The following is a 6,946-nucleotide window of genomic DNA, read 5'->3' as shown; positions in this document are numbered from 1 at the left end:
CGGGTTCAAGCGATTCTCCTGCCTCAGCCTCCTGAGTAGCTGAGATTACAGGCGCCTGCCATCACACCCAGCTAATTTTTTGTATTCTTACTAGAGATGGGGTTTTGCCATGTTGGCTAGGCTGGTCATGAACTCCTGACCTCAGGTGATCCACCCGCCTTGATGTCCCAAAATGCTGAGATTACAGGTGTGAGCCGCCACGTCTGGCCAGGGCTGGTTTTTGGATGTGATTCCCAGCACTGTCTTTCTTTACCCTTTTGCTCTGCTGAGGCCCACAGCAGTCTGGTCTCCTTGGGGGTGGGGGAAGGGTTTAAATCTATCCGGTGAAGCCTTTTGGTGTTCCAGATTAACATGGGAAGCGTTTCCTCGAAAACTCCCCATCTCAGGTGGACCCTGCTGTTGTCCTTCTTGCCCTTCACGGAAATGGAGTAAAGTCTGAATGTACACAATTGACAAATATGTCAGGGTGTAAGTGGTTTTGATCCTCTGACGTTCTATTTACCTGTCTGGTGTTAAGTATAATTTTTTCTAAAAATTGGCCTTAAGCTCCCTCCCACCCCCGACCCCTTTACAGTAAATTGTTTCTCAAGATCTGAGTGACAATAGAGAAATACCACAGTCCTGAATAGGAAGACTCAAAATCATAAATGAATATCCTCCGTAAACTAAATTATATAAATTACATAGTCACTCTAAATTAATGTATAAATATAATGCAATTCCAAATAACTTTTATAGCTATATTTTACGTGCTGATATCTGATAGACCAAGTCTCTGCTTGTTACTAGTTTTTTCCTCCCAAAAGCCTTGACTATCCTCAAGGATTTGTCATTCTAGATCATGTGTCAACAAACTATGGGCCCATGGCCCAAACCCTGGTGACTATCTGCTTTTGCAAATAAAGTTTTATTGAAGCAGAGCCACACCCATTTGTTTACACATTGTCCATTGGCTGCTTTTGAGCTAGATTTGAATAGTCGCAACAGAGTCCAGATGACCCAGAAACCTCAAATGTTTTGTCTGGTCCATTACAGAAAAAGCTCACCCATCCTATTTTTGATGGTGGTTAAGGAAGCCAACTGTATTCAAATCTTCCCTTCTACCACTTATCAGCCTCCTGACCTTGCGGGGGAGAGGGGTGTGTGTGTATGCGTGTGTGTGTGTGTGTGTGTGTGTGTGTGTGTGTGTGGTTCTCAGCATTTATTAAGCTCTTGATGGTGTCTTTTCAGATAGGTTTTGTAGTTTTCTATTTTTTGCACATTAAAAAAAATTTACGATGCTTTATTTTTTTTCCCTATTTTTTTTGTCATTGTAAGTGACACTTTTTCCATCTCTCCACATCCTAGCTATGGCGTTCAGCCCTTTTTGAGCCTCGAAGTGATTGGCTTTGCCTACATTGTTACATAATTGCAAATGATTATGCGTGTGGGATGTCTTGTATTATATGACAGGCGGACAATTTAGCAACATGACCCTGATGTCATAGTAAGAAATTGTAATGGGAATCCAGGTATAGAGAAAAGATTAGACAAGGGATTCTAAAAAAAGGCATCTTTCATAATCATGCCATTTAATTATTCTGGGTGTGCCAGTCAGGACAGGCAAGGTTAGGCTGCAATAACAGTGTCAAAACTTCAGTAGCTTAAAACAACAAAGGCTTATGAGTCACTTTCATTTCATGTCTAAAGCAGGCTTCTGGGTTGGGGAAGGGTGTTGGCGATCTGCTGCCTGTGGTCAGTGGAGCCAGGCTGATGAAGCCCCTACAGCCACACGGGTTTCCCTCCAGAAGAAGGAAGGGGAGATGGTGAGTCATGCACTAGCTTTTAAAGCTTCCATTAGGAAATGATAAGCACCACTTCTGCTATTGTTTCATTGTTCCAAGTAAGTCCTGTGGCCCCACCTAACCTTAAAGAGCAAGGAGGGACGGTCCTTCCACACGCCCAGGAGGAGGAGACTAGGAACTTTGTGAAGTCCTGAGGGCTTCCCCCATCTGCCCTTCCAGTCACCAGCATTCGTTTCTCTCTTCCTCACACATAAAGAACATACTCCTCCCCATGGGAGAAAATCCGAAGTCCTAGCTCAGTGTGGGGGATCAGTGGCTTTCTCAGTGCTCACCTGGGACTTCTTGAGATCTGGCCCTTACACCACCCAGTGGAATTCTAGTGCCTCAAACCAAGCTGGCTCCTATGTGGAATGCGAGGCTGAGGAGTTGTGCTTCCTGCACCCCACCCACTCGCCCTAAGGATAGCTCCCGGTTTTCTCTGCTGAGCGTCCTTGGTAAACTGTGCCTTCCATATCATGCATGTGACACAGTACCCATTTTCTCCAAGCCCGCAGTCCACTATTAAAGGAAATGTGGCTGGGTGCAGTGGCTCACTCCTGTCCTTCCAGCACTTTGAGAGGCTGAGGTGGGTAGATTGCTTGAGCCCAGGAGTTCGAGACTAGCCTGGGAAACGGCAAAATCCCATCTCCACAAAAAATACAAAAATTAGCCTGCCATGGTGGTGTGTATCTGTAGTTCCAACTGCTCAGGAGGCTGAGGCGGGAGGGTCGCTTGGGTTGGGGAAGTTAAGGCTGTGGTGAGCCTAAATTGTGCTACCGCACTGCAGCCTGGGTGGCAGAGAGAAACCCTGTCTCCAAAAATATATTAAAATAATATTTTAAAAAAGGAACTATAGTGTTGTCCTTACTGGGAGATAACGGAGTTCAGCATCTACTTTTCCACAACCCCAAGCCTGGTGCAGTGTCTGCTGATGATGCTGACACAGTGGTCTTGTCTTTTTTCTTTTCTTTTCTTTTCCCTCCCTCCCTCCCTCCCTCCCTCCCTCCCTCTCTCTCTCTCTCTCTTCTTTCTTTCTTTCTCTTTCTCTTTCTTTTCTTTTCTTCTTTTCTTTTCTTTCTCTCTCTCTCTCTCTCTCTCTCTCTCTCTCTTTCTTTCTTTCTTTTCTTTTTTTGAGACAGAATCTCTCTCTGTACCCAGGCTGGAGTGCAGTGGCAAGATTTGGGCTCACTGTAGTCTCGAACTGCTGGGCTCAAGTGATCCTCCCACCTCAGCCTCCTGACTGCTGGGACTTACAGGTGCAACCCATCACACTCGGCTAATTTTTAAAATTTGCTGTAGACATAGGGTCTCTCTATGTTGTTCAGGCAGGCTCAAGTGATCCTCCCACTTTGGCCTCTCAAAGGTCTGAGAATTACAGGTGTGAGCCACTGTGCCCGGCTGACAGTGACTTTTAAACTCCTAGTGCCATAGTCTTTTTCATGCTCCTGACCAGAGGTGGCCCAGGCTGGAGTCTTCAGGCTTCTGCAGTTCTGGTTGTCTTTGATTGTTTGTGGTTTATTGTCTTGAAAAATTATTTGTGAGGGTTTCCCAAAGCCTAGGCTACATGTGCCTGGCCGAGAGAGGCTTTGCAATTCTGCATCTGGAGATCACAGTGGAAGCACTGTATCCATCACTGAAATCCACACAATGAGGAATCAGACATTACTGTTGTAGGTTTCTTTGTGGCCAAGCACCTATTAGTGTGGCAGGCTGAGATTCAGTCCATTACGGAGAGAGGGAAGGCTGGGGTTGTTTGTGCTTCTAATGGACATCTTGAATGGTCCTCAAGCCTGCAGCCTCCTCCTGGCACCTGCTCTGAGCCTGGGACCTGAGCGGTTGCTCACCATGGCAACCCAAGAGGAGACAGGGATGTACACGCATCTGTCTGTGTGAAACTTTTCAACCCTGTCTGTGCGTGTGTGACCAACGCTGCAAGTAAATCAGACCTGCTTTCCTTTCACTCCTCCGCAGCCCCCCACACTGATCATCATCCTGAGAGATGCTGCCAACAGCTGGTAACGCAGGCATGGAGAGGAGGAGGTCACAGAGCGTGCAGAAACAATGTTTTCTGAAAATGAGAAATTGCGTGTCCTGGTTAGCTTAGCAATTATCATTATGGGGTGAGATGCAGCCATTGGAGGAGGATTAGTCATTAAGAATCTGAAGTCTTCAGGCGAGGGAGAGTCTGATGTCATCAAGGCCAGCTTCTCTCCAGTGCCAGCATGCCCACCTCACCCCTCCGCCCCTGCCTCAAGCATCCCTGGAGGATGGTTAGACGGCAGCAATGGGGAGCTCACTACCTCTCCAGACAGTTCAGCTATTAGGCTGTACGCTGAGCTAACTGCCTCCTCATACCCTACAGCAGTTTGTGTCAACACTGTGCCCTCTGCCCCAGGCACCTCCTCCAGGTTCAAGGAGATCCTAAGCATGCCAAACTCAAGCTGTGTGTATGTGGCCCTAGCATGCAGCAGCTGCTCTGTTTCTGGCCCCTTGAGTCTCCCTGCCATGTCCAGGAGACAGCTGTGGACGGCATAGGTAGCCCCCTTGGGCTTCTGAGCTCTGGCCGGGCTTCTCCATGCTGACTGTCTCTGTGGGCCGCCCCTTGCCCAAGGGCGCCTCTGGTCTCGGTCGTCTGGGCACCTGCCAGCCCCTTTGACTCAAGGACCTTATTTGGAAAACCCACTCCAGGGTGTGACAACGAGTGTAGCACCGTGTAGCACTTGTCAAAATACAATGTGGCCACAAATCGCTTGGGTTCTGGTTAAAGTGCCCAGCTGGGTGACGGGTGACGTTTGGTTGTCTTTGTTGGGTTCCATGTCACAGCTATGCTAGATTTGTAAACTGAACCAGACCACATTCTCTGTTTGTTTTCCAGATGGTTTAAACAGCCTACAAACATTTTTTGAAAGTCTGAGAGAACTCATCTACTAAACTCTCTGACCCACACCTTTTTGGGAAATGGTCCTTTGTCAGTTTTAAAGTTGATTCTATGTTTTTTGTCATTGTTTTTTTTTGAGTCGGAGTTTCGCTCTGTCACCAGGCTGGAGTGCAATGGCGCTATCTCAGCTCACTGCAACCTCTGCCTCCTGGGTTCAATTCTCCTGCCTCAGCCTCCCAAGTAGCTGGGACTACAGGCTCCCACTACCCGCCCAGCTAATTTTTTGTATTTTTAGTAGAGATGGGGTTTCACCATGTTGGCCAGGATGGTCATGAACTCCTGACCTCAGGAGATCCACCCGCCTTGGCCTCCTGAAGTGCTGGGATTACAGCCGTGAGCGACTGTGCCCAGCCAATTCCATGGCTTTTTACTTCTCTTGGCAATTCCCATTTTTCTCTAAAAGCATGCTGTTATGGATTGAATTGTGTCCCTCCCAAATTCATGTATTGAAGCCTGTGAACCTCAAATATCTGAGACAGGTCTCATTCCATTTAGAAAGTTTATTTTGCCAAAATTAAGGACGCACCCATGACACAGCCTCAGAAGGTCCTGACAGCATGTGCCCACGGTGGTCAGGGCAGAGTCTGGTTTTATGCATTTTAGGGAGACAGGAGTCATCAATCAACGTATGTAAGATATATATTAATTCCATCTGGAAAGGCGGGACAACCACAAAGGTGGGAGGGGCTTCCAGGTCAAAGGCGGATGAAAGACAAAACAGCTACATTCTTCTGAGTTTCCGATTAGACTTTCCAAAGGAAGCAATCAGATATGCGTTTATCTCAGTAAGCAGAAGGAAGACTGAATAGACTGGGAGGCCGATTTGCTCTAAGTAGTTCCCAGCTCGACTTTTCCCTTTAGCTTGGTGATTTTGGGGTCCCAAGGTTTATTTTTCCTTTCACAAGCCTTAACCCTCCATGTGACTGATTTTGGAAACAGAGCCTTGAAGGATGAAATGAAGGTTAAATGAGGCCATAAGGGTGAGGCCCTGATGCGACAGGACTGGTGTCCCTAGAAGAGGAAGAGACGCCAGAGCTCTCTCTCCTCCCGCACAGAGGAAAGGCCAGGCGTGCACAGAGCAAGAAAGACCCTGAGCATGCCAAACTCAGGAAGCCAGGAAGAAAGGCTTTACCTTTCCCTGCTGGCACCTTGATCTTGGAGCCACCAGAACTGTGAGAAATAAATTTCTGTTGTTGAAGCCACCCAGCCTGTGGTATTTCCCTGGGGCAGCCCAAGCTGAGGAAGACGCATGCATTCTCCACCGACCTGTCCCAACTGCCTAGCATACTGCATGCCTTTAATACTCTCTTCTAATCCAAAACCTCTCCTCTGGGTCTTTGATTAAATGTCGCTGACTTCTCTAATGTGCTTTTGTGTTCTCTCCCACTCATTTGCTTTCTGCCCCCCCACCTCTTTATTGGGCTTCCACAAGGCTGGGTATCTTACAGCTGTTTACAAGAAACTGAGTCTTAGATTTATCAGTTCTATGGATTTTTATGTTTCCTATTTCATTAGTTTTTATCTTTACTCCTACTTCTCTCCCTAGGTTTATCGTGTTGCTTATTTTCTAGCTCCTTCAATTGGATGCTTCATTTGCCTTCAGTCTTCCTTGTTGAATAACAAAAACATCTGGAGCTATGGGAGTGCTTTGGTTTCATTCCCTAAGTATCGCTACGTGGAGTTCCAATTGTCATGTTCTGAATGACCCATAACTGCAGTTTTGTTCCCTTCTTTGATTCAAGTTATTTAGGCATAAATTTCCAAGTGATTTCATTTTTTTCTGCTGTCTATCCTTTTGTTTCTAATTTCTGTTTTTATTGCATGGGGGATAGATAAGGTGGCCTGAGAAAATGATTGCTTGTGCGTGCCTGGGAGGTGTTCTTGGTGGCCTAAAATGTCATCGGTTTTGGTCACTTCCCCGCAGATGTTTGAATTAAATGTCTTTCCTGTTTGTATGTATGTATGTATGTATTTATTTTTGAGATGGAGTTTCGCTCTTGTTACCCGGGCTGGAGTGCAATGGCGCGATCTTGGCTCACCGCAACCTCTCCCTCCTGGGTTCAGGCAATTCTCCTGCCTCAGCCTCCCGAGTAGCCGGGATTACAGGCACGCGCCACCATGCCCAGCTAATTTTTTTTGTATTTTTAGTAGAGACGGGGTTTCACCATGTTGACCAGGATGGTCT

This window comes from Cebus imitator, unplaced genomic scaffold (genome assembly GCF_001604975.1).
Source record: "Cebus imitator isolate Cc_AM_T3 unplaced genomic scaffold, Cebus_imitator-1.0 Scaffold141, whole genome shotgun sequence".
NCBI lineage: Eukaryota > Metazoa > Chordata > Mammalia > Primates > Cebidae > Cebus > Cebus imitator.
Note: the sequence above shows the minus strand (reverse complement) of the source record.